Here is a 27,726-nt window from a genome sequence, read left to right as displayed (position 1 = left end):
GAGTTAGTGATAGACAGGGAGGCCTGGCGTGCTACAGGCCATGGGGCTGCAGAGAGTCAGACACGACTGAGTGACTGAATTGAACTGAAAAGGGGAAAGAATATGAAGAAGAATAGATATCTATATCTATATCAAGAATAGATAGCTATATGAATACCAGACCACCTGGAGTGTAAGGGATGCTGATGGTGACTGGTTCTGACTCTCAAGACTTCAAGCAACTGAAGCTTGGAGTCTCCCACAGCCCAAGACCCTTAATGAACATGTCTGTCAAGTTAAAGTGTTAGTCATTCACTCATGTCTGACTCTTTGCAACCCCATGGACCACCAGCCTCCTCTGTCCATGGGATTCTCCAGGCAAGAATACTGGAGTGGACTGCCCCGCCCTCCTCTTGGGATCTTCCTCATTTAGGGGTTGAACCCGGGTCTTCTGCTATGCAGAGATTGTTTACCATCTGAGTCACCACAGAAGCCAGAACATGCCTGTACTCATAGATTAAAGCTTCCCCAACTTTGTGGTTTACAGAGACAGTGTTCTGGAAAGCTCCATGGTGTTCTCCATAGTTCTGCAAGTAATACACATTTCCTTCCCATGAGCTTTTGCTGCGTTGTACCTTCTGGCTCTACACCCACCAAGAGGTAAACTCGCTTTTCTGGTAACATTATTCCATCCAGACTCTCATCCACCACTTGATACAAATTCTACAATCAGTCGCTTTGCTTCCAATGCATGGAAATCACATTATTTTTCTGTGAGCAACTCTACCTAAGAGCCAGAAACAGTGTCCCTATTTTATCTTGTGAGGCCAGTAGGTGTCAGTCAAACTCAGCTCTATGGACCAACAGTCCTCCAGATCGATGCCTTGGCTTACAGAAAACACTTGCAAGGCTTTGAGGTTTTACTTATACCTCATTTCTGAAGGCTTTTCATACCTACATTAAATAAACAGATGGCTCATCAGTGCCACTTCTACTTTCAGGTTAAAAATCCTCCAAGTTTTTTCTAACATACATATTCCTTGCGTTGTGCTTAAATCTTTGACCAGACGGTGTTTATCGTGCATCTCATCAGAATGTAGTTATTATACCGTTTCCCTTGAATAATGCAGTACTCACCACATAAGAGTTCTCGCCAAAACTGGATTTGATAAGGCAGGGCACAGTGGGCCTAGGATAAACTCCGGGAGCGCGGTTACAGTCTGGTGGACCCGAGATTCCAGTTGAGGGCACTGGAAAGAAACATTCAGCCTGAGGACAACCCGCCCACTTGAGGATCCAGGCCTCAGAGGCCATGCCTGAAAACAAAGAAACCAGCCAAGATGCGCCTGCGCACTGGAGGCGTGACAGGCACGCCCACAGAGCAGCCAATCCCCGAGCGGTGGGGCGGGGCCTGCATCGCGCTCCGCATTCTCCGGGCGCCTATTGGTCAGACTGGCTCAGTCACAACGCCGATTGGTCGCTTGTGCCTGACAGGGTACAGGCAGGCTGCTGGCCCTTCACTTCACCTCAGCGCCGAAAGACTGGACTTCGCTGAACTTCTAGCGCTCCTGGGGACAGGGTGGGCAGCGCGGCAGGACAGCGGGGAGGCTGAAGGGAACGCGTTCTGCGCACTACTGGTAAACTCTTAGCCTGATGGCTTCAAATTCCAGGGTGGGAGGCCCGAAATCCTGTCAACTTTGAGTAACCTGAGTCCTAATTTGAAGCGGGCTTGCGTCTCGTCAGCTTCAGGGATTACAAGTCCCTTCACCCACAGAAACAGCAAACCCCATACGCTGGGACCCTCAAATACCTAGATTAACCTGTTCCCCTCAGACTGAGGCACCCTAAAAATACCACCCGCAGAGACACCATATTTCCTAAAACTCGGAGAACCTGAATACCTCAGCCTGGGAGCTCTTAAAACTCTTCCTCCTCAAGACCCTAACTGTCCTGCCTATCGGAGCCCTAAAGTCCCTTAATAAGAAACCCCCGATTTCCTCAGCCTCACAGATCCCAAGTTTTCTCACCCTGCGCATTCTACATCAGACAAAAGATCCTCAGTCCCTCCTGTCTCAGGACCCCAGTTACTTCAGCCCGTGGGACCCAGATCTCCTCAAGCCGAACGACTTCTCCCTTAGACGTAGAACCTACGTTATGCCCAGATACTTCTGAGTCCGCAGGAGGAGATCCTCATAACCCTTCTTGGAGAAACATTCCCTCTGCTTCACTGGAAGAGAGCCCTGATTTCAGCCTGACCCCAGTCCAGCAGTTAGGGGTTTCCGGGTCTCCTCGAGAATCCCTCCGTCACCCACAGTCACATCCCTCCCAGTGCCTTCCCTCAGAGGGACTGAATTGTAGGTGAACCAAAGAAACCAAATCTAGTTCATATTTGGCTGATCTGTCATATCTAGCCAGGATCTGTCCATCCCACCAATACCCTCACCCTGACTATCCCCTCACCTTCCTGCCCTGGATACTCCACCCAAGGCAGGCAGCTCAGGCACTGGACAGAGGTCTGGGCTGTCTCAGGACCTTCTTCTTCCACAGGCACCTTGGCCTTGAGGACTCCAATGCCCATGAGGCCGAACAGGTCTCCAGAGGAGAGCACTGAGGGAGATTCCGGGAGTACAGAGCGGAAGCCCACGGTGAGAGGCGGAGGCAGCAAAGCTGGGGTCTAAGCCAGATCTATAGGAAGGACGCGGCGCTGGCCCCTGAAGCACCACAGACTGCTTGCCTTGGCAGCTGAGTGAACTTCCCTGTGACCGTACACAGGATGGGAATGCCTGGTCCTGTCTGAGATGGTGGGGTGGAGTGGGACAAAACAGGACACTAGCTTCTCAACAGCTCTGTGTCCAGGGAGTTAGGAAAATGCTCGGTGTTTGTTCAGTTAAGCAGGACACAGTCGGGAAGGAGTCTTCATCCCTGTCTCACACAGACCATCCAGGAGCTTCAGGCTATTCCCTGCTCAAAAGGTGGAGGAGAAGGCTCAGCTCTAAGGTCTGACTTAGATTAGTAAATCACTGATGAAATCTGTTATTTCCCTTAGGCCAAAGATGCTTTCAAAGACATCTCCGTATACTTCTCCAAGGAAGAATGGGAAGAGATGGGAGAATGGGAAAAAATCCGATATAGGAATGTGAAAAGAAACTACAAAGCGCTGATTGCTATAGGTAACAGGAAGTGCTGGGCGCCTGTGAGCCTGGGAAACATGAAACAGGTCTTCACCCTCAGGGTTCACTTGGCCCACTCTTAGGTGGCCTCACCTGCTCACAGTTCCCTTTTGTGTGGAGACTAACCTGGAAGAAATGTTTACAGTTCTGTACCAGAGGGAGGGTGACCCTGCAGTGCAGAGCTCACTTCTTGCCTTGTTCTAGATTCCCTCAGCACATCCTGCAGATTCCCTGACTCTGTGACACTTCCCATTGATTCTGCGCTTTGTTTCCCCTTCTTAGAACAAATGTTTTGCTTCTCTCCAGGTTTCAGAGCCACTCGACCAGATTTCATGCATCCCCGCAGGCAGGTCATCAAGCCCCAGGGAAATGACACTGAGGATTCTGATGAAGAATGGACACCAAGGCAGCAAGGTGAGAGGCCAGGAGGATGTGGACGTGTCTTCCTGAAACCAGCCTGGGCTTAGGTCTCAACTACATCTCAGCCAGTAGCAAGGAAAACATAATTTTCAGCATTCCCAAGTGGTTGTGGCCAAATATTTACATAAGCCTCAATGAAGATGAATGTATAGGTTTTCCAGTGTAATTCTCAAAAGTTTAATGGTAAAAATTTATCATTATTTTAAAAAAGAATTATTTTTGCTAAACATTCTTAGTGAAAGGCAGTTAAAGATCCTTTAGAAATAAATTCACCAAACAGATTGGTTATTGGTGATTGGATTAAATCTCTTCAAAGAGAAAATGATTAACATATTATGTCAAGATACATTATTTATGTATGTATATAAAACAAAACCAATGATCTTCTTACCCTAACGTTAAACTAATTCTTTATTTTGATTCTGGGAAAGGGTTTGAGAGAACTGTTTATTTTCCATGATCTTTCCCACATTTCACTGACCAGAGATGGCATCAGGTAAATAAAATGAAGTACACTTATTATAAAATAGAAGTAAGCAGCTCACTTCCTATTCTGCTGCTCAGTTTAGAAGAGTTAATCTGCCTAGACTGGAGAAAACAATTTAGATAGTTCTATGATTCTCCATCTATGGATTTCTGTTCTCCCAGATATTAAAAAATTACTTATTTAGTTTTGGCTGCACTGGGTCTTTGTTGCTGTGCACGGGCTTTCTCTGGTTGCGGTGAGTGTCTTCTCGTTGCAGAGCACGTGCAGGCTCTGTAGTTTCTGACACACAGGCTTAACTGCCCCGCAGAAAGTGGCATCTCCCTGGACCAGCCATCGAACCTCTGTCCTCTGCACTGGCAGGCAGATTCTCATCCACTGTGCACCAGGGACGTCCCTCTGTTCCCTTAGGTTATTAAAACTAGTGAAAGGGACATGAAAACCAAACATTTGGTTGTCTGCAAAGGTTTTGACATAAGGAGAGATTCTTAGGGAATACATACGCCTCGGTTCACCATACGCCTGCTCGTCTTTATTTACCTTTTTAACAGTTTCTGAGTGTATGGCACCCTGCTGCTAACTATGTACACGTTAGTGTTAGTGGCCACATTGCTAATCGCTCAGTCATGGCTGACTCTGCGTCCCCATAGACTGGAGCCCACCAGGCTCCTCTGTCCATGGGATTCTCTAGGCAAGAATATTGGGGTGGGTTGCCATGTCCTGCTCCAGGTGATCTTCCCAACGCACGGATTGAGCCTGCATCTGTTGCATCTCCTGCATTGCAGGTGGATTTTTTACCCCTGAGCCACCGGGATTATATATACACATTGCTGTACAACAAATCTGTAGAAGTGTTACATTTTGCGTGACTGAAGCCCTAATCCACTGAGGAACAATTCTCCAATCCTTCCTCCTCATAGCCCTTGGCAACCACGATTATATTTTCTGTTTCCATGGATTTAATTTAGATACCTCAGAGAAGTGGAATCAGGCCATATTTGTCTTTTCTGATTGGTTCATTTCACTTAGTATAATATCATCAAGGCCCATCCATGTAGCATATGACAGAAATCTTTTTTAAGGCTTCAAAACATTCCGTTGTGTGCATGTGGATATAAGAGCTAAAACATATATCTTATATATAATCTTTATCTTTTATCCACCAATGAACATTTAGAATGCTCACACATCTTGCCCATTGGGAATAATGCGGCAATGACTATACATGTGCCCACTATTTACTCATTATCTTGCTTTCATTTTTTACGGAAACCCACTCTTGACTTGGATTGCTAGATCATACAGCACTTCTAATTTTCTGTGGAAACTCCATAGTCTTTTCTAGAAAGCTTGCAACATTTTACATTGCCAACAATAGTGTATAAGGGTTCCAATTTCTCCATATCCTTACCAAACTTGTTATTGTCTTCTTATACATATTGCCCATCCCAGAAGGTTTCAATTTGTATTTCCATACCGATTAGTAATATTGAGAATCTTTTCATATATTTGTTGGCCATTGTGTATTTTCTCTGGAGAATTGTCTATTCAATTCCTTCTCTCACTGTTAGTCAGCGCAGACTGTCATAACAAAACAGACTGCATTCCTTAAACCAGAGAAATTTGTTTTCTTACAATGCTGGAACATGGAAATTTGATATCAAGGTGCCATCATGGTCCATCAGGTTTTCTTCCTGGCTTATAGGTAGCCTTCAAACCGGTGTATGCTTAATAACCCCTTATCAGGTGCAGATTTTATAAATATTTTCTACCATCATGTCGGTGGCCTTTTCAACTCTGTTCAGTGTCCTTTGCTGCACAGAGGTTTTAAGATTAATCTCATTTGTCTATTTTTACTTTGTTACTAATACTTGTGCACTTGGCACCATATCTAAGAAATCATTACTGAATCAGTGTCGTGAAGCTTCACCCTTGTTGTCTTCTAAGGGTCTTATCAAGTCTTGCATAAATGTCTTTAATCCATTCTGAGTTGATTTTTCTTCAAGATGTAAGATGTTCATTACTTTGCATATGGTTATTTTGTTTCCCCAGCACCATTCATTACAGGGATTAAACTTTCCCCATTATCTTGACACCCTAGATGAAGATCATTAGACCATGTATCCAAGAGTTGATTTCTGGCTGTCTATTCTGTTCCATTGATTGACATATCTGTCTTTATGCCAGCCAGCTTCCTCAGTGGCTCAGCAGGTGAAGAATCTGCCTTCAGTGCAGGAGACACAGGAGATGTGGGTTCACTCCATGGGTTAAGAAGATCCCCTGGAGAAGGAAATGCCAACCCTGTCCAGTATTCTTGCCTGAGAAATCCCCTGGACAGAGGAGCCTGGAGGGCTACAGTCCAAAAGGTCACAGAAAGTCAAGAAGACTGAGCAGCTAAGCACACAAGTTTTGCCAAATCCACACTCTTTTGGCTCCTGTCCCTTTGTAGTGTGTTCTGAAATCAGAGGCCTCCAGCTTTGCTGTTCTTTCTAACATTGCTTTGCCTCTTTGGGGTGCTCTGGGATTCCGTGTTAACTGTTGGATGGATTTTCTATATCTGAAAAAACTTCCATTGGGATTTTAATAGGAATTGCATTGAATGTTTAAATTGCTTTGGGTAGTATGAACAGCTTAATAATATTAAGCCTCTAAATCCATAAACATGAGACACCTATCGATTATTTATGTCAGATTCCTTTCAGCAATATTTTGTAGTTTTCAACATATGAGTCTTTCATCTCCTTAAGTTTATTCCTAATTACTTCATTCTTCTCAATGCTATTATAAATAAGATTCTTTGACCAGTGGCTAGGACTCCACACTCTCAATGCACAGAACTTGCGTTCAGTACCTAGTCAGGGAACTAGATCCCACATGCCGCAACAAAAGTCCTGGAAAAAACAAAGAAATAAAAATAAATATTTTTTTATAATTTAGCTCTTGAATATAGCTTTAAAAAAATAAAAAATGAATAGAATGGTTTTCTTGTTTTCCTTTGTGAAATGGTCATTCTTCATGCATGGAAAGATATTTGAGTGTTGATTTTGTACCGTGCAACTTTCTCTGCAGGAATTTTGTGTGTGTGGATTTAAAGATTTTTCTGCACATAAAACCATGCCCCTGTGAGCAGACATAATTTTACTTCTTTCTTTCCAAATGGAAGCCTTTTGTTTCCATTTCTAACCTACAGCGCTGGCTAGGAGTTCTAATATTATGGTGAACACAAATTTGATAACGGGCATCCTTGGCTTTTCTTCCTGATCTTTATCACTGATGACTATGATGTTAGAGGTAGACGTTCAATATATGACCTTTATTATATTGCAGTCACTTCCTCCTATTCCTACATTGTTGAGAACTTTTGTCATGAAAGACTATTAAATTTATTAGATATTTTATGAAAATCAGATGAGGCACGGATGAAGTTTCATATATTTTTTTAATTTTAAGAAAACTATGTAATACTCCCAGTGGAACCATGGGAGTTGATGATACAGAAATCATTTTCCATTCCTCCTTTGGTAATCATTGTCTTTGTCACTCTCTGGCTTAGAATTATGTGTCCTTAATTAGAATACCCAGAGTTTGGAAACATTTCCCAACCAAAACACTGATTCTCATCGTTTTTTAGATAAACCTTCTTCGATGCCCTTCAGAGTGGAGCACAGTAAACACCAGAAAGTGAGTATTTCCCAAATCCTGTTGCCAAAATAACCTCCTCATGGATCGAGTCACAGGTGAGAATAGCAGAAAACACAGAGATCCTGGAGACCGCTGCCTCCCTGTCCTGAGTCTTTAGCACAATGTCTGATATCATCACCATCTTTGCAGTTAGTAAGAACAACAACAGTAGTAGGTTGTTCTGTTGTTACATTATTTTCATAATATTTTAGACTTCAAGTATTTTATGTGAATAAACTTGCTTAAACCTTAAATCAATCCTACAGTACCTATAAGTAGGTATAGAGCTATCACCATTATAGATACAAAAAAAAAAAAAAGGTAAGAAACATTTGATTATATACCTGAGACCACAGTATCACTGGTAGTGTAATGTAAACCAATGCACGTTCTCTAAACACCTTACAAACTGATTAAAACTTCCATAGTTCTATGAAGCTTATTCACACATCTTTATATCATTCATCTGAGAGATGTTTTCAACCTCAGTTTTTTGTGCTTTGCTAGGGAGGCATATGCTAAGACATCTGAATAAGGGAAGCTTAAGGACATGCTGGGCAGTTTGTAGAGTGGACAGTCCAAGATGAAGAAGCTTAAAGATATGCTGGGCAGTTTGTAGAGTGGACAGTCCAAGATGATGAAGGAGACAGGATCCCTACCTCAGAGCCTCCCACTCCAATATGAGGAAGCAACTCGAAACCCTGATAAGCCTCAGGTTTATGACTGAAAAGCAACAAATAAGAAAATAACAGAAGGAATTCACATAGATTACCTGCTTTTGAGTAGAAACTCATCATCTGGGCATCATTTCAAATGCTCATTCTTGTAGGAGGGAGTAACAACTCCTTCCACTGAGCTCTAATTAGCAACTCTCCTGTTTGTAATCATTTGTTTAGCCTGCCCCTGTGTTGTGAGGTTTGAGATCCTAGCCCACACCCATTAGTTCTCAGAAGTCCAGGCCCACCTCAAAGCCCCTAATTTCCCCCTGAATGGTTCGTGAGTGAGTGACTCCACATTTAAGCATTCATCTAGGAGTAGAAAGGTCAAAGGATGCTGAAGATAGTATCTGTGAGTTGCACTTGAAATATAGTGGCAGTTTAGGGAATAAATTGATACGTAAGGGATGTACGTTCACGTTCTTACTGTAGTAAATACTTCACACAACAATTTGTTGAAGGTTAATAAATTTCATGTCCACTATTATATTAAGAATTAGCCTGTATACCAATTCATGGATCAGGAAACTGAGTAGAACCAGCTAGTCATACAGCCTTGTTCGAGGAGAATTGACGAGACCGGCTACTTTAATTCCAAACATTGTCGCTAGGACATGGCAACCTGCAGCTTTCATCTCATTTTCTTTCTTGTCTAAATATGTTTCTGCCGATCGTCTTTTCTCTTCTTAATCTCACTGCTTTGTCACCTTGTTTTCCACATGTGTTTTGTCCCCTCTGTAATTTACCATACGTCCTCGTCCGTCAAAGGGCCACTATTAAGAGAAACCCTCAGGATCTCTCTACCAGCCCTTACCCTCTTCTTTCCCTGACCTCCAGCTTTTCTCCCTGCCTTGCTCTCACTTTTATGCAGAAAGTTGAAGGGGAAGAACCTTAAGATATGAATTCTAGTTTTGATTCACTATCCACGTAGGTCCTTATTTTACACTCCAGTGTTCAGACCCGTTCCCCCCATATCAGGTATTTCTAAGAATTGTCAAAGTATTAACTAAAGTCATGCATGTGAAAACACTTCATAAAGTCCTAAAGAACTAAAGAAATGCATGTTGTCTTTTACTCACATGGAAGAGAATGTCCAGGGCACCATTAAGTAATGAATCTAGTTTGAAGGAATTGCCAGGAGCAGCAGAATCGCTGAAGACAAGTGGCTCCAAGCAGGCTCAGAATCCAGTGCCCCATCACAGAAAAGCAAGGACCCCTGGACAGCACCCCAGACAAAAAGTCGGTAAGAGAAATTTGGGGAGTTCCTCTAATTAGTTCCTCTAATTCCTGTAGAAAAACTAATAAGCATGGCCTAGGTGTGTGGCAGGGACTTTGGGTAGGCGGGGTTTAAGCTGGACTGATCTGAGACATGAAGTTAGCACTGGGGCCTTGGGAAAATCTTATACAATTTCTGAGATCCTGAATGCTATCTGTAAAGTGAGGATAAGGATCCATGACTCATACAGTGCTTGAAAACCTTACATTAAATGCAAAAGTCTGACACCTACAAGTAGTTCAATAAATGCAACTGTGATAAGAGGAACCGTGCTTTGTTAGTGTTCATGCCCAGAACTCTGCTCAATGCCTTACTTGTCATGTGCGCTTAACACATATTTTCTGAGTAGATGTGTCGATGAACTATTACCTAAGTCGGAAGGTTGGGAAGTTAAACCTACTAATGGGAAGTGCAGGAAGCTATCACTGAACTGGGCATCTGTGGTCAGTGGAGCCTCAGTCTCTTGAAACTGTATTTAAAGGGAGAAGAAAGAAAATATAGAGAAGGGACTCCCTGGTGGTTAAGAGGTTAAGACTCCACGCTTCCACTGCAGGAGGTGTTAGTTCCATTCCTGGTCAGGGAACTAAGATCCCACAAGCAATGCAGTCTGGCCGAGAAATAAATAATGGAACATGAAAACATAAAATTACGAAAGTAAAAGTTTGAAAAATACATATAAGAAAATTTTAACAAAGTGTAGAGATGGACAGGTAGGAGATCTCACACTTTCTGATAAAATGGGACTAACTCCCCAGACCCCACCAGCCTTGCTTAGCTTCTGTTCTCCATCTTAGAACTCAAAATAAAGGAGACTGGAGTGAAGAGGTACAGTCTACGGGAAAGAAAGGGCCACGTGTACCAAGAGGTCAGCGAGCCCCAGGATGACGACTACCTCTGTGAGTGACCCCGCTGGCCCACTCACGGAGAAGGGGCAATGAGGCCTTGGTCCACTAACCTCACCTCACCATTTAGTCCACCGGCCATCCCCTTCCTCTATGACTTGGGGTGCAGGATCGAGGCCAAATGCCATGAATGCCCTAGTTCTTTATGAAGGTCTTTAAAACCAGAAACATCACTGTACCTCCTCTCATCCCTGTTCTCACCTCCAGATTGTGAGGAGTGTCAGAACTTCTTCATCGACAGCTGTGCTGCCCATGGGCCCCCAACATTTGTAAAGGACTGTGCAGTGGAAAAGGGGCATGCCAATCGCTCAGTCCTCACGCTGCCCCCTGGGTTAAGCATCAGACTGTCCGGCATTCCTGACGCTGGGCTTGGAGTGTGGAATGAGGCATCTGATCTGCCGCTGGGCCTGCACTTTGGCCCCTATGAGGGCCAGATCACAGACGATGAAGAGGCCACCAACAGTGGATACGCCTGGCTGGTGAGAAGCACCCGTTTCCCTGTCCTCTGGCCTCTAATCACTTGTACGTGGTGGTGGGTATTTCATGTCTACATATGAGGATGCAGATGGTGATAACATTGTCGTCAATGAAACAGTCAGCCCTGTGTACTGTGTGCCGTGGGCGTGACCACAGGACTTCCATCTAAATGTCAGAGGAGAGGTGGGACCACAGTCTACAGACACTCATGTCATCTATCTAAAGGTCAGAGGAGAGGTGGGAACACAGTCTACAGACACTTAGACCTCTCTCTAAGGTCAGAGGAGAGGTGGGAGCACAGTGTAGAGATACACAGAAGTGACTCCTCCCTTGTGGAGCCCTTGCCTTCAATGAATCAAGGGACTCAGACTTGGAATGATGAGTAAGGAGCTTACCGTGTGGTCCGACTGGCAGTTGAATCCATGCAGGCTGAAAAGCACCAATGACTACACAGGGAAATAGCTATTCTTTTGCTTCCTACCAAAAAAAAAAAAAAAAAAAAGGAAAGCTTGTATCTCTTTCTCTGACCCTCAGATCACCAAAGGGAGGAACTGCTACGAGTATGTGGATGGAAAGGACACGTCTTGGGCCAACTGGATGAGGTGAGTGCAGTGAGTCTGCAGTGTGTAGACATTGAGACTCCGTCCATCCCACGCCCCTTTCCTTCTCAACCCGGCTCCCTCAAAAGCTTTCACATCTTCCTTCCTCTTTTCCCTCAATACCATACTCTTTCATTTCAAAAGACACTAAAAAGAAGGAAATAAAAATATGGCATGTGCCGTCAAGATACAAGTCTATATGCTGAACAAAACTGGTGGACTTGAAAACAACTTGAAGCATCTAGATTCACCAGGAACACTTTAACTCACTTAGTGGACTCTTCTCACGCCCTTTATGGTGCAGTTTAGACAGTGAACTTCGGTACTGAAGCAGATCACACAACCCATGTCCTTTTGGAGAACATACTGCAAACAGACATTAGCCAATTGATTTTAGGAGCAGTAACCTTATATTTTCTATCTTTGAGTAAGTGCACACGCCAGGATGACCTAACACAGGAGACCTTGACTCTCTGTGGGCAAAAACCTCCTCAGGATTGGTTCCAGTGAGAGGTGGGCCCTGAGGCCTGGGAAGGAATGGGGGGCAGCTTGGCCCTGAGCAGGGCCATTCTCTGAGGGCCTCTCCTTTCATCAGGGCAGGCAGACAGTGAACAAACTATTACTGTTCCGTGTCTCAAGCTATATCAGAGCTCTCTCCAAGTTTACGTGGGAGGGGGTGGGCAAGCGAATAGGACCCTGGATACACGTGGGGAGATGGCAGAAAGACTCGGCAGAGAAGGCAGGCTGGGGTGAGTGCTGAGGGCTGCATGTTAGCCAAGAAGCACCAAGTCCTGTGGATGAAAGGGAACTTAATTCAGAGTTTAGAGGAGCTGGAGGTCACCAGCCTCACGGACAGTCCAGGTGGAGATGAGTCTGGAACTGGGCTCCGGAAAATGGCTACTTAGGTAAGGAGAGAAAAGCATGGGAGTTCCCATGGCCTGGTCGAAGGAGTGAACAGAAGGTCCACATGAGGGGCGGACGCAGAGGCGGAAGGCAAGGAGCTGGGCATGGGCGGAGAGTGGAGGGCACTCGTCACCTGAGGTTTCTTTCCCTTTCCCGGCCTCGACCCCAGGTATGTGAACTGTGCCCGGGACGACGAGGAGCAGAACCTGGTGGCCTTCCAGTATCACGGGCAGATCTTCTACCGAACCTGCCAGGTGGTCAGGCCGGGCTGTGAGCTGCTGGTCTGGTACGGGGACGAGTACGGTCAGGACCTTGGCATCAAGCGGAACAGCAGGGGGAAGAGTGAGCTCGCGACCGGGAGAGGTGAGTGTCTCCCCTCTTCCAGCACCCCACCCCATCCTGGGAGCAGCTGTGGTCCGATTTCGAAGCAGAGGACAATCCAGTCCTAAGTCAGTTGAGTTGCAATTAAAATGCCTCAGAATTTCATTCTTTTCATATGACTGTTAGGAGAAATTTTATATTGAAAATGTTAGTTCTAATTTTTAATATTTCATGCAAAAAAATGTGCAACATCACCTTCTGCTAAAAGGCTGAGAAGCAAAAAGCAACATTTCGAGCACCTACCACCTCTCTGCCCTTTATTTGTTTCTTCTTCATTTCCTCCCATTTCTAAGCGACACGTGTACAGTGATGCGCATTCAGTTCCTGTTCCAGTCTGTTGTCATGTGAGTTCACGCTCTGTGACAGACGGGGCTCCACGCCCCGAAACAGACAGAACCACTGCCCTGGGGCAGCAGGGGCTTCACACCAGACAGGGGCTGGTGCTGAGGAAAACCAGCGCAGGGAACGTGCCTCGGATCAGCGTGAGCAGAGGGTGGGGTGTAGTGCAGGACGGTGTGACAGGGTCTCTGCAGAGATAAGACCTGCGGGGAAGGATTCCAGGCAGGGGAGCAGCCCGTGCCGCAGCCCCAGGGCCGGGAAGCGAGGCCATGCCAGGGGTCGCAGGAGGAAGCACAGAGGGAGAGGAAGGAGGCTGGACGGGACACGGAAGCCTCAGGGCCTGTATCCACGTGCAGGCCCCAGGGGTCCTCCTGGGTGACACAGAACAACCGCCATGCTTTAAGCTGCAAGCAGCATGTTCTCTGTGCTAAGACGATCCTTTGGTTCACTTTTGGGAAGAGACAGCAGCGGGGAGTCCCCTCAGAGATCAGTTCATTGCCAGACATGAGGGGAGAGTGGGCTGTCTGAAGATGCTTGGGAGTGAGGGTGTGAAGGGTCTGACTGGACATGTATTTTTAAACATGGATTCCTAGTGCATGTTAAGTGGATTAAGCCTGAATGAAATAAATGAGGTATGAGTACTGGTGAGGCTGGAGAAAGGATATGCCTTTATTTTATGATTTATGGGAAACTGAGAGAGGAGCAATTTGTGAACCAGTTTGGGCAGCAGGAGCCAGACCTGTAGTCAGTGGGACTTGGGCCGCTCGGTCTCATCCAGGCTCAAACCCACTTCCTGCACAGATCGGCACAAAGGCTGCTCTTTGAACAAGGAACCACAAAGTCAGAATTAGCCACACCTGCTCTAACCACCCCCCGTGCTGCCTCCCATATGCAGAGAGCTCCAGGCCAGGCTCCCCTAACTTAATAGACCCTTTCCCCTCACAGGGAGCCGCTCAGGAGATTCCACCTAAGTCATCAAGTCTTATCCCTCAGTAGGGTAAATACCTGGGGCGACTGTGAGGTGACTTTTCAGACACCTACACGCAGGGAAAGTCCCTGAAGATCCATCTCTATCAGGAGAGACGCTGCCTCTGATGCAGCTGGAAGGTCCCTATCTGGGTGATATGTAGAAAAGGCCCTTGACACCCGCTTCCTGGATTTCTGTAGATGTAGAGAATAACAGTGGAATGGAAGAGTGGACTGTAAAGGCACTTGATGGGCGACAGATCGTGCACTGTCAGCACTTAGATGATGAGTGGGCAAGGCCTGACCACGGCAAACCAGCTACCTGACAAAAGCTTCCTCTTTCAGCAGAACCGAAGCCCAAGATCCACCCATGTGCCTCCCGCTCTCTGGCCTTCTCCAGCCAGAAATTCCTCAGCCAACACATCCAACGCAGTCACCCCTCTCAGACCCTCCTGAGACCATCTGAAAGAGACCGCCTCCAACCAGAGGATCCCTGCCCAGGCAGTCAAAATCGGAGATATTCCAATCCACACAGCCCGAGCGACAAACCTGAGGGCCACGAGGCCAAGGACAGGCCCCAACAATTGCTGAAAACCGTAAGGCTGAAGAGGATTTCTAGGGCCTCTTCCAACTCACCCGGAGGGCAAATGGGGGGTTCTGGGGTGCATGAGAGAATGACAGACGAGCCCAGCACAAGCCAGAAACTGAATCCAGAGGACACAGGCACATTGCTCACGGGTGCAGGGGTCTCAGGGATTATGAGGGTCACAGGCGGAGAGTGTGGGCAAGGCTCCAAGGACAGGTCAAGTCTCACCACACACGAGAGGACACACACAGGGGAGAAGCCCTATGTTTGCGGGGAGTGTGGGCGAAGCTTCCGTCAGAAGTCAGTCCTCATCACACACCAGAGGACACACACAGGGGATAAGCCCTATGTTTACGGGCAGTGTGGGAGAAGCTTCCATCGGAAGTCAGCCCTCATCAGACACCAGAGGACACACACAGGGAAGAAGCCCTATGTTTGTGGGGAGTGTGGGCGAAGCTTCAATCAGAAGGCCCATCTCATCACACACCAGAGGACACACACGGGGGAGAAGCCCTATGTTTGCAGGGACTGTGGGCGAAGCTTCCGTCAGAAGTCCGTCCTCATCAGACACCAGAGGACACACACGGGGGAGAAGCCCTTTGTTTGCAGGGAGTGTGGGCGAAGCTTCAGTGATAAGTCAGTCCTCATCACACACCAGAGGATACACACAGGGGAGAAGCCCTATGTTTGCAGGGAGTGTGGGCGAAGCTTCAGACGGAAGTCCCTCCTCATAACCCACCAGAGGACACACACAGGGGAGAAGCCCTATGTTTGCAGGGAGTGTGGGCGATGCTTCAGTCATAAGTCAGTCCTCATCACACACCAGAGGATACACACAGGGGAGAAGCCCTATGTTTGTGGGGAGTGTGGGCGAAGCTTCAGTCATAAGGCCAATCTCATCTCACACAAGAGGACACACACAGGGGAGAAGCCCTATGATTGCGTGGAGTGTGGGCGAAGCTTCCGTCAGAAATCAACCCTCATCAAACACCAGAGGACACACACAGGGTAGAAGCCGTATGTTTGCAGGGAGCGTGGGCGAAGCTTCAGTCAGAAGACCCATCTCATCTCACACAAGAGAACACACACAGGGGAGAAGCCCTATGTTTGCGGTGAGTGTGGGCAAAGCTTCATTCAGAAGTCAGATTTCATCAGACAGCAGAGGACACACACAGGGGAGAAGCCCTATGTTTGCAGGGAGTGTGGGCAAAGCTTCAGTCACAAGTCCGTCCTCATCAGACACCAGAGGACACACACGGGGGAGAAGCCCTGTTTGCAGGGAGTGTGAGTGAGTCATGAGCAACAAACCACACCTTAGCCACAGGAGGATTTCTGCAGCCACCCCATGCCTCAACTCTAAGGGGGCCTCAGAGGAGGCCTGTGACCCCTTACTGTCCCCACGAGTATGAGGAGAGAATTCCCAGGTGGTCCAGGGGTCAAAACTCCAATGCAGAGGCCTACGTTCAATATTTGCTTGGGGAACTAGCTCCCACATGCTGCAACTAAGACACAGCCGAGTCAAATAAATAAATGTATAATAAATATTTTAAAGAAAGCATGTGATAAGCACGGAATTATTTGTTAAATAGACTTTCCAATTTCATGACAGGAGAGGAGGGATATAAACCGCAGAGGGTTCCTTAGGTGTTCTGGAGATGTTCATGCCAATTGCCTTCGTGGTTTTTTAGGTCTCCTCTTCTAACAAATTTTGTCTCCAAACAAATCTGAATCCCAGACTATATACTCATTCCCCCCTTAACACTGACAGCATTGGGGTCCAGTTAGCTGAACCCCTGGGAAGGCATAATTCTGGAGCCAACTCAGTTAGGTCACTGGACAGTCAATCCTGGGTCCAGGGAGAGGAATGCAGAGTGGAATCAGAATCACCAGGGAAGGGAATTCCCGGCCTCCTGGGAAGTGTGGCCTCTCCTCCTTATAGACCCCGGCTCTCCTTTGGCCTCTCCTGGTGGCCCTCTGCTTCCCTCTGACTTCTGTAGCCGCAAAGGTGAAGGCCACATTTGCGTGTGTGTGTGTGTGTGTGTGTGCTCGCGAGCCTGACTCAGCATGAGCCGTCTGGTCTCTGCCGCTCCCTCGGGGTAATCACAGCATCTGGACTCCAGATGCAACCACAGGGGTCCAGGTCTCAGCCCTGCCCCCAGCAGCTGCTAAGCTGGGGCAAGATGCTCAACCTCTCTGTGTCTCTATTCTCATCTGTGATACGGCGTGGGAGCACCAGCATTTTGGTCTGATGCGCCAGCACAGGCGGAATCTGGCAGAAGCTGGCTGAGAACGCAAGCCCCATCTTTGCTGTCCTTTGTGTTTTTCTCCTTAATATTTTTTTATTTTTTAATAGAAGGATAATTGCTTTACAGAATTTGTTTCTTGCATGTCCTCCAGCCCCCACACCGTCCAGGTCTTCAGAGCTAGACGAAGAAGGGGCTGTTCAGGCACTAGGATGCCCTGATGAGGGGGTGTGAGGTCAGGTGTGCTAAGGGAAGGTGACCTCCCTTCGCACCCCTGCCGTTCCTGCTGAGCTGGGCAGGCCCAGGGCCCCTCCACAGACAGGCAGTGCCACAGTCGTCCCCCTGCCGAGCACAGAGCCTGGAGCCGCGTTTGCAGGAAATCCCCATCCGGCCCCCATCCCACCCCCACACGGAGGGTCCTTGAAGCCCACACCGCGTCTTCTCTATGCATGGGCCTCGTACCTGTGCCTGTGCGCTCTCGTCAATGCTGTCGCGACCTTGAAATTCTTAACCATGGAATAGTTCATCCTTACACTTCCCTTTCATGAGTTAAGTCTGATGGGCCCCGAGGTGCGCTGTGAGCAGAGCAGACGCTCACACAGCACGGGGCCCGGGGTGACCAGGCTGCACGAGGGGACAAGGTGGACACAAAGCCCCCCACCCTGGGTGAGTGAGGGTTGGGACAGCACCAGGAAGCCACGCTTGCTCAGACCCGGAACCTAGCTCCAACACAGAGTGGGTGCAATGGCATTCTTAAGGTCAACCACACCCTCCCCTCTGTGAATGACCTCTGCCCTGGCCTGATCCTTCCAGAAGGGGTTCAGGAGGCTGAAGTCCGCCCAGCCACCAGAAGACACCAAGGGGAGAGTGGGCCACGGGGCGGGGGGCGGAGGGTGGAAACTCCAGGACTCGGGGCAACGGCCCTCAGTTCCCTGCGTGTCCCAGGCTTGTGAAGCGTCTCTACATGAACCATGTCAGTGATAACCACCCACGATTATTTTCCGGTTTCTATGCTTTCTTAAAGGAACGTGTTTGTCTGTGGCTTGGTTTCCCTACAGGAAGGGAAGTCACGTAAACTCCCCATCTTCTGTGGCTTCAGGCCGGGGCCACGGGAGGGAGAGTTAGGGGTGGTGTAGGCAGAGGGGCTTCAACTGAAAATGGTGGGGACCAAGAAACCTGCAGGAGCTTCTTACCTGCACCTCCCACCAGAGCTGGGCCTGGAATCCCCTGGAAGGCTGAGCAGGTCAAAGCTTCTCCCTCCCCTCCCCTCTGTGCCCCTCCCCTCATGAAGCTGACTCCTGGGGCCAGTCAACAACACCCCCAAATCCCCATCACCCACAGCGCCACACAGGCCCTCCCTCACACACGTGGGATGACCTGGATGGTGGCAGGGATGCTGTGTGATCCCAGAGCTGGGGGTCTCAGCTGACCTTGAGCAAGGGGGTTGGTGCTCTACACAGCCTCCCAACCCAGGGAGCTGCCAGCAGCCACAAGCCGTGATCTGAAGAGGAGCTGGGAGATGGGGAGTGGGGATGCGAGCTCTCTGAGGTCCCGTCCTGTCCCCAGGACAGAGGACAGGCCCCACCTGACACCGTGACTGCCCTGCACGGGCACACAGGACACCAGCAGTCATGGTGCGGACAGCCAGCTGCCTCCGCAGCACGCTCCACCCTGACCACAGCGGCCCCGTGGCTGTACCAGCCCCGCCTGCGCGGCTCTGCTTGGCTGTCAGGGCTTGGGGACCCTGGGTGAGTCGGTGAGTGCAGAGCTCCAGAGGCCAAGCCTGTCTTCAGCCACCAACCCTGGCCTGCTTACTGGACTCATGAGCCCAGCCAGTATCTGAAGCCAAGATGCCTTTGGGAGAATGACACCACAGAGACTGACCTCAGAGTTCAGACTCCTGAAAACTTACTAAGCTGATAATTTTTAGTCTTTATTTACAGGTGGATATTGGCAGGAAGCGGAGAGGGTACTGACTCCCTTGGTGGTGCTGTGGTTAAGAATCCACCTGCCAATGAAGGAGACACGGGTTCAATCCCTGATCTGGGAAGACCCCACATGCCATGGAGCAACTAAGTTCGTTTACAACTACTGCAGCCCAAGAGCCTCGAGTCTCTGCCTCCCAACCAGAGCAGCCACCACAGGGAGAAGTTCAGCACAGAAACGAGAGAGCAGCCCCCATGCCCTACAACAAGAGAAAAGCCCCACAGCAGCGAAGACCCACACAGCCAAAAATAAATAACTAATCTTCTTTTAAGTAGGAGGTTGCAGCATTCCCTGCTGATCCAGAGGCTAGGACTCTGAGCTCCCAACAGAGGGGGCCACGTTCAATCCCTGGTCAGGGCACTATTTCCCACGTGCTACAACTGAAGGCCCTGCATGCCACAGCTCAGACCCAGAGCAGCCAATCAAATGAATACTTAACAGTAGGAGGCTGTTCCTCGGTCACCATAGAAAACTGCAACATTTTAGGAAAAGAAAAAACAAAAGATCTTATTTTGCAAGTGCTCATGGTTCATTGCAAAAATTTGCTCATAATATGCAGCTGTTTAAAAAAGAAGAAATTTAGAAAATACAGAAACTAAAACCCACCCATAAATGTGTGGGGAACATCAATTACTGCAGCATTCGGCCACCACACACGGGAACACACGTCCGTGTTTTTCTTCTGCAAAGAAGCTTTCAGCCTCCACCCTCCTTCGCACCAGCCTCTGCTCTGCTCACCGAGAAGACTGCTCTTTGGCCTCGTGACCGGGGGGTTTTCTGTTGAACTCAGGGAGGTGGTGGAGTAGGGCTATGCGGTTGGGGGCACCGTCTGGCCTGCAGTGAGGAGAGAAGCAAGAGTGCTCCCACTCTGGGTCCAGCAACTCTAGGAGCCTCGGGGAGCCGCCCGGGAAGAAACCTCTCAAACACCTTCCTTGCAGTCTCCAGAGTTACGCACATCCCACGTCTCGGGGTTCAGTTGTGGGTTAACAAGTCCTCGATTGTTGGACAGAAAAGTGTTTCCACAGAGAATATGCCCAGATCTTGGCCTAGTTTGGTTCTCTCATTGGACATGGAAAGTGGTTCCACAGAGAATCTGCCTGGATCTCGGCCTCGGTTGGTAGAGATGTAACAGGCAGTACGTTCAGGGCTCAGGGACTAGTTCTGAAGCTCTCTGGGTTTAGGGCTACAGCGCCTCCTCACCTCCACCCCTTCCATGGTCATGGAACTTTCTGTTCCAGAGGAAGGTGTTTGGCAACATCAGCCACAAAGAGGCATACTGAAGAGGAGAAAGGCCACGGCAGGCGGAGCTGGGTGTTCCTGGGGGAGCAGAGGGGCCTTGGACACTCCATGCTGGACCCCTCTCCCACCGGCTTCTCCTTCTTCTCGCCGGGCATGCAACTTTCACCTCCGGGGTGCCCGCCAGTAAGGGGCTCCCAGGACACCAAGCTGGGGTTGGCGATGGGGGAGCTGGATGCCAGGGAACCCGAGACCCCACAGCAGGTCAGGACACTGTGGACGAGGGCCGGCCTCACTGACCGGTTAGGCCCTGTGCATTCGGGACACTCTCTCTGGACCCCAGGTGGAGGTGCTGCTGCCCCCACTGCCCACCTGCTTCTCAGGAGGTGGAAGAGACTGGGTTGTCCTTCCCACCTCCTGCCCAGAGAATGACACCGGCCAGTTCCCAAAAGTGGGAGCAGGGTGGGCAGAGTAAGTCTTGGGTCTCACAGGGTCCATGTGAAGAGGGGTTTACTGCTCCCTTGATCCCTCTTGGTAGGTTCCCCTTCTGTGTTGTCTTCACACCAGATCTCGCAAGGACGAGGCAGTCCAGGTGCCCACAGCATCACTCACCCAGGTGCTGACAACCCTCCTTATTTATTATGGGAAAGGAGACAGGGTAGCTGGTGTGATGCTCCCCTGGACCAGAGAAGACACCTCCTCGGCTGTGTCTCTTCTACCCCTGAGACCCAGGTGGGCATTGGGGGCAGAGCACCTCCACCTGGGGTCTGGAGAGGCTGTCCTGAATGGACAGGGATAACTGTCCATTGTGGCTTCATGGGGTATGGGCAAGAGGGGCACGAACTCCTTTCTAAATATTTCAGACAACCACTGAATTCCTTTTGGTTTTTGGTTTCAGATCTTTTTATATGGTCCATATTCAGAGTCTTTATTGAATCTCTTACAATATTGCTTCCGTTTTATGTTTTTATTTTTTGACTGCAAGGCATGTGGGATTGTTACCAAGTCCAAGCTCGCTCTGCATGCCTCACAACAGGCCGATAAACCAGAAGCGAGGTGCTGAGGCAAGGAATATAACTTTACTTGGAAAGCCAGAAGACTGAGAAGATAGCAGGCTAATATCTCGAAGAAACCATCATGTCAGGATCTGGATGCCAGTGTCTTTTATAGAACACAGAGCTGGGAGGTGAGGAAATACAGTAAAAAGGCCATTAATCTGGCAAATATCTGGAATGGCCAGCCTCAGGAGGAGATGTGTTACTTTCTCCCTCCTGTAGCCATCCACAGGTGGACAGGTCCTGGACAGAGGCAGAGGGGCGGGGTTTCCTGAGGCAGGCCATTATGTATGGACAGTATCCCTGTAGCAAACAGACCAACAGGAAGCAAAGGTTAAAGTAAAAAAGTCAACATGGAGTCAGATATTGTTCTTCCCTGTAACAATTCCCCAGTGTCAGCGTCCATTCCACAATCTTATGGGAAAAGGGTGACGAGTGTTCTAATTGCCCCACTAGTTGCATCTTTTGGGGAGCGCCCACCACTGGTGCCAGTGTGCTGAATGTTCAGATTTGTCTTCTGTCGTTCTTTGGAAAGTCTCTACTTCATATGTACAGACATAATAATATTATAATACAGGTGTTGAGAGTTGTTTTATTCAGTACAAACCTTTTAGGATTCCAAAACCAGGGGACAGCATCTAAAGTTAAGAAATTTAGCACTTTTCTGTGTGTGGGAAGATGCACTAGCCATCTCACTGAAATCAGCCCCTTTGATACACACCTCACCATCTGGGGCCAGCACCCTGTCTTCTCCTTCCTGAGTTTCCTCAAGGCTCATAGTGGGGAGTGGCTGCAGTCTGATGGCTGCTAGAAAGCAGGTATTATTTTCTTTCCTGAGTTTCCTCGGGGCTCACAGTGGGGAGTGGCTGCAGTCTGATGGCTGCTGGAAAGCAGGTATTCTTTTCTTTCCTGAATTTCCCCAGGGCTCACAGTGGGGAGTGGCTGCAACCTGATGGCTGCTGGAAAGCAGGTATTCTTTTCTTTCCTGAGTTTCCTCAGGGTTCACCATGAGGAGTGGCTTCAATTTGATGACTTCTGGAGAGTAGGAGGGGGAACCTGGGTCCCCATTGAGATCATCTCAGCAGAGAGAGCAAGCAGGTCCTGTGACTCCAGACAACCTTCCAATGTTCAGGGCTCAGCGTTCAGCCTGCAGGATCCACAGCCGTCAGCTCAGCCACCAGGCTCTGCACTTAGCTACTATCTTGCCCTGAAACCTGCACTGCAGGAGGCCCTCTAAATGTGGCGTCCTGTCCAGCAAACTCTCGGTCACACCCTCCAAGCCTGACCCAGGCCCAGCTCTGCTGAGAGGGTCTCACTGGGGACCCAGCTTCCCCCTCTGGCTCTCCCACATTCCACACCTGAGTGGGGAGAAGGCAGGTGCTGGGGGCACAGTGCCTCCAAGCAGGTAGGGCAGACGTTCTCCCATCACCCCTTGTGGTCCATCCCTGAGAACACAGTCTACTGTCACTTTTAGCAGCAGAGGACATGTGTCCCCAGATCCGGCCCACTCTCTAGGGGTTGTGAGCTGTGAGCACTAACACAGGAAACCCCGTGTGACCTGCTAAGGCTGGAAGACTAGTTCCTGGGATGTGAGCTGAAGTCTGAATGTAGCTTCTCATTGGGATTAGCCTTCTCCAGACATAGCTTCGGGGCAGCAAGTGTGCAATAAGTGGCACCCAGCTGGGGCAGCCACATGGTTCCTCTCGACAGGCCTGTGGAAACTGTGCACCAGAGTGACCAGGAGCCCACATTCACCCAGCATATGGCTTCTTAGAGGTCAGTGACAGACTAAAGCAACCATGAGCCTGTACACCCAGCAGACAGTCTCTGAGAGCTCTGTGACAGACCAGAGTGACCACGAGCCTGCACTCACCCAGTGAATGGCCTCTGAGAGGTCTGTGACAGACCAGAGTGACCACAAGCATGCATTCACCCAGCAGACAGCCCCTGATAGGTCTGTGACAGACCAGAGTGACCACAAGCATGCATTCACCCAGCAGAAAGCCCCTGATAGGTCTGTGACAGACCAGTGTGACCACGAGCCTGCACTCACCCAGTGGATGGCTTTTGAGAGGTCTGTGACAGAGCAGACTGACCACGTGCCTACACTCACCCAGCGGATGGCTTTTGAGAGGTCTGAGACAGGTCAGAGTGACCACAAGCCTGCACTCACCCAGCGGTGAATTCTTGCCTGGAGATTCGCATGGACAGTAGAGTCTGGTGGGCTACAATCCATGGGGTCACAAAGCGTCAGACACAACTGAGCGCCTGAACACACACACATGAAACAGAAATGGACTCAGGGACAGAGGGGACAGACTGGCGCTCTCCGAGGAGGAGGGGGAGGTGGAGGGATGGAATGGGAGGCTGGGGTCAGCAGATGTAGCTTTTATAGGACCTTACATTATTCTAATGCTCAGCCCAATGAGTATCCAACTCTTGATCCAATGGTTTCATACGGTTGGTATGCATAGTTGCCTTTATAGTAAAAACACCATTTCATGGCCTCCACCTGTGACTACCTAAAGCACATGAAGAGGCCCCTATTGCAGGCTTCAGAGTTCTGGCTATGCTGCCAGCACTACTAAAATTTGGATGCTATGATATAATATGAGTTACGAATTACAATAATTTGAAACCCACTAACAGACTTCACAGGGTATCCACTCATTCTATTGTCCTTATGAGGCATAATTATAGCCACCTCCATTTGCTTTTGCCAGACAGACCTGAAGTCACTCACTGCACACTCTTCTGTCAGCCACACAGCACTTTGCTATCCTCACCCGAACACCTTGGGGTTTTACAGGAGCCACAGCCCTGATAACTGCCCGTGGTCTTACATCCTCTGCATTGTTCTCCCTGGCAAATTCTAATTACCAGGTCCATCGCCAAACAATAATCCTAGCCTAAAGCCCACAAATGTTCCTCCTACTAATAGCAACCTGATGATTACCAGCAAGTGAAACAAACCTAGCTCTACCCCCAACTATTAACTTGATTGGAGTGCTATCTGTAGCAATATCCTTCTCGTGATTAAACATTGCAATTATTTTAATAGAAATTAATATAGTAATTGCTGCCCTATACTCTTTATATATACTCATTACAACACAGTGAGGCAAATAGACTCACCACCTAAACTGTATCTCTTCATCTTTTACATGAGAAAATGCTCTCATATCTTTACCCATCCTACCTCTTCTACTCCTATCCTTAAACCCAAAAATCATTCTAGGCCCCCTATACTGTATATATAGTTTAGAAAAAAACACTTGGTTGTGAATCTAGTAAGAGGAGACAATACCTTCTTATTTACCACAGAAGTATATAAGAATTGCTGTTTCTATACTCCCATGACTAACAGCATGGCTTTTTCAAACTTGTATCCATTTGTGTTAGGAACCAAATAATTGGTGCAACTCCAAAAAAAAGTGATAGATTAAATTTCACTCTTTCACTCTAGCCTCACTATGTATATCATCTATCATAACAACAAGCTCTAACATTGATAAAAACCACCACATACCGTCTATATGTAAGATTATCTCATATGCCTTCACAATTAGCTTAATTCCAACAATAATATTCATGTATACAGGCCAAGAGATAATTATCTCAACCTGGTACTGAATCACACTACAAACCCTTAAGCTATCATTCAGTTCTAAATAGATTATTTCTCAATAATGTGTGCTGGTGGCCCTACTTGTCATATGATCAATTAGAGACTTCGCAATACGATCCGTTCACTCAGACTGCAACATTAACTGATTCTTCAAACACTCCTTTTCCTTGTTACAATACGAATTCTTCTCACCACTAATAATCTCTTCCAATTACTTACTGGCTGAGAAGGAGCAGGGATTATGTCCTTCCTGCTCATTGGATGGTGGTGTGGACGGCAGATGCAAACACAGCGGCACTAGAGGCAATTTTGTATAACACCTCAGTCGCTCAGCTGTGTCCGACTCTTTGCGACCCCATGGACTGTAGCCCCCCAGGCCCCTCAGTCCATGGGATTCCTCGGGCAGCCACATTTGAGTGCGTTGCCATTTCCTTCCCCAGGGCCAAAACACCTCAGCGAAGACCAAAGACTGACTGGAAAGAGGAGGCAGACTGCTGGCTTGCACTGCGTGGATGTGGGGATGCAGGGCACGGGGCGTGGATGTGAGAAAGCAGGGTCGGGGGGGTGTGGACCTGTTTTGTATAACCTTGTGCTGCTTCTGCTAAGTTGCTTCAGTCGTGTCTGACTCTGTGCAACCCCATAGACGGCAGCCCACCAGGCTCCTCCGTCCCTGGGATTCTTCGGGCAACACGCTGGAGTGGGTTGCCATTTCCTTCTCCAATGCATGACAGTGAAAACTGAAAGTGAAGTCACTCCGTCGTGTCTGATTCTTAGCGATCCCATGAACCACAGCCTACCAGGCTCCTCCATTCATGGGATTTTCCAGGCAAGAGTCCTAGAGTGGGGTGCCATTGCCTTCTCCAAACCCTATGCTGATACAGGTTTTACTAAAACAACAGCTTGATTCTTACTTAACTTCAGTGCATGACACCTACAACAAGTTATTATCCTCACTTTAGTTCAGTTGTTCAGTCGTCTCCAACTTTTTGCGACCCCACGAACCTCAGCACCCCAGGCCTCCTTGTCCATCACCAACTCCCGGAGTTTACCCAAACTCATGTCCATTGAGTTGGTGATGCCATCCAACCATCTCATCCTGTGCCGTCCCCTTTTCCTCCTGCCCCTATTCCCTCCCAGCATCAGGGTCTTTTCCAATGAGTCAGCTCTTTGCAGCAGGTGGCCAAAGTATTGGAGTTTCAGCTTCAACATCAGTCCTTCCAATGAACATCAAGGACTGATCTCTTTAATATAGACTGGTTGGATCTCCTTGCAGTCCAAGGGACTCTTCAAGAGTCTTTTCCAACACCACAGTCCAAAAGCATCAATTCTTCGGTGCTCAGCTTTTTTTATAGTCCAACTCTCACATCCATACACACTACTGAGAAAGCCATAGCCTTGACTAGACGGAATTCTGTTGGCAAAATGATGTCTCTACTTTTTAATATGCTGTCTTGGTTGCGCATAACTTTCCTTCCAAGGAGCAAGCGTCTCTTAATTTCAGGGCTGCAATCACCATCTGCAGTGATTTTGGAGCCCTGTTTCCACTGTTTACCCAACTATTTGCAATGAAGTGATAGGACCAGACAAATTTTTTTTCTTGTTTTTCTCTCTTTTCTTTTTTTTTCCTCTTATTTTCTTTTAAAGTCCTCTATTACTCCTCTACTACTCCTTAATTTTCATTTTCATTTCACTATAACCTTGTAAAAAAAAAAAGAGAGAGAGAAGCCCTATTTTTAAACCAAACTTCATATATATTTCTAAAATTTTTTGTTTTGGTTTTAATTTTGTATTTTTAAGAGTCTACCCTTAAACCTCTACTCTAGATTTTTAATCTTTCTTTTTCAGTATGTGATATCAATTTTGGATAATTAATAATCCAATATTCAGTTCCCATTTTTATTCAGGAGTATGTTGATTACTCTCTCCCACTTTTGACTATCCATATTCTGTCTCAGAACACCTCTGTTTCCTCCTTTCCCCTTCCTTTCCAAATCCAATTCTGTGACTCTTTGTGGGTGTCTGGGCTACGGAGAACACTGTGGGATCAGACAACTGTGTAGATCTGTCTCCTCTTGAGTGCCCCTTTTTCTCCTCCTGATCATCTCTATCACCCTCCTCCCTCTACTTTTCTTCATGTAACTCTTTGAAATTCTCTGGGTGTCCCTCATGGTGGAGAATCTTTTCTCCAATAACCTAGAAGTTTTATTTTCAGTGCTGTATAGTTGGAGAAGATTTGAGACTACTGGAAGAATAAAACTGAAATCCAGAGGCAGGAGACTTAAGCCCAAAACCTGAGAACACCAGAAAACTCCCGACTACACGGAACATTAAGTAACAAGAGACCGTCCAAAAGCCTCCATACCTACACTGAAACCAACCACCACCCAAGAGCCAGTAAGTTTCAGAGCAAGACATACCACGCAAATTCTCCAGCAACGCAGGAACATAGCCCTGAGCGTCAACATACAGGCTGCCCAAAGTCACACCTAGCACACAGACCCATCTCAAAACTCATTACTGGGCACTCCATTGCACTTGAGAGAGAGGAAATCCAGTTCCACGCACCAGAACACAGACACAAGCTTCCCTAACCAGGAAACCTTGACAAGCAAATCGTCCAACCCCACCCACTGAGTGAAACCTCCACAATAAAAAGGAACCACAGACCTCCAGAATACAGAACGCACCCTCCAGATGCA

General features: G+C 48.0%; 1 pseudogene; it reads left to right on the top strand.

The window, feature by feature from the left end:
* The first annotated feature begins 2,549 nt into the window (after positions 1 to 2,549).
* LOC136157748 (histone-lysine N-methyltransferase PRDM9-like) lies at positions 2,550 to 23,582 on the top strand (annotated as a pseudogene).
* The last annotated feature ends 4,144 nt before the right edge of the window (positions 23,583 to 27,726 follow it).

The sequence above is a fragment of the Muntiacus reevesi genome, chromosome 2 (genome assembly GCF_963930625.1).
Source record: "Muntiacus reevesi chromosome 2, mMunRee1.1, whole genome shotgun sequence".
NCBI lineage: Eukaryota > Metazoa > Chordata > Mammalia > Artiodactyla > Cervidae > Muntiacus > Muntiacus reevesi.
Note: the sequence above shows the minus strand (reverse complement) of the source record. Positions and strands in the feature narration are given on the sequence as shown.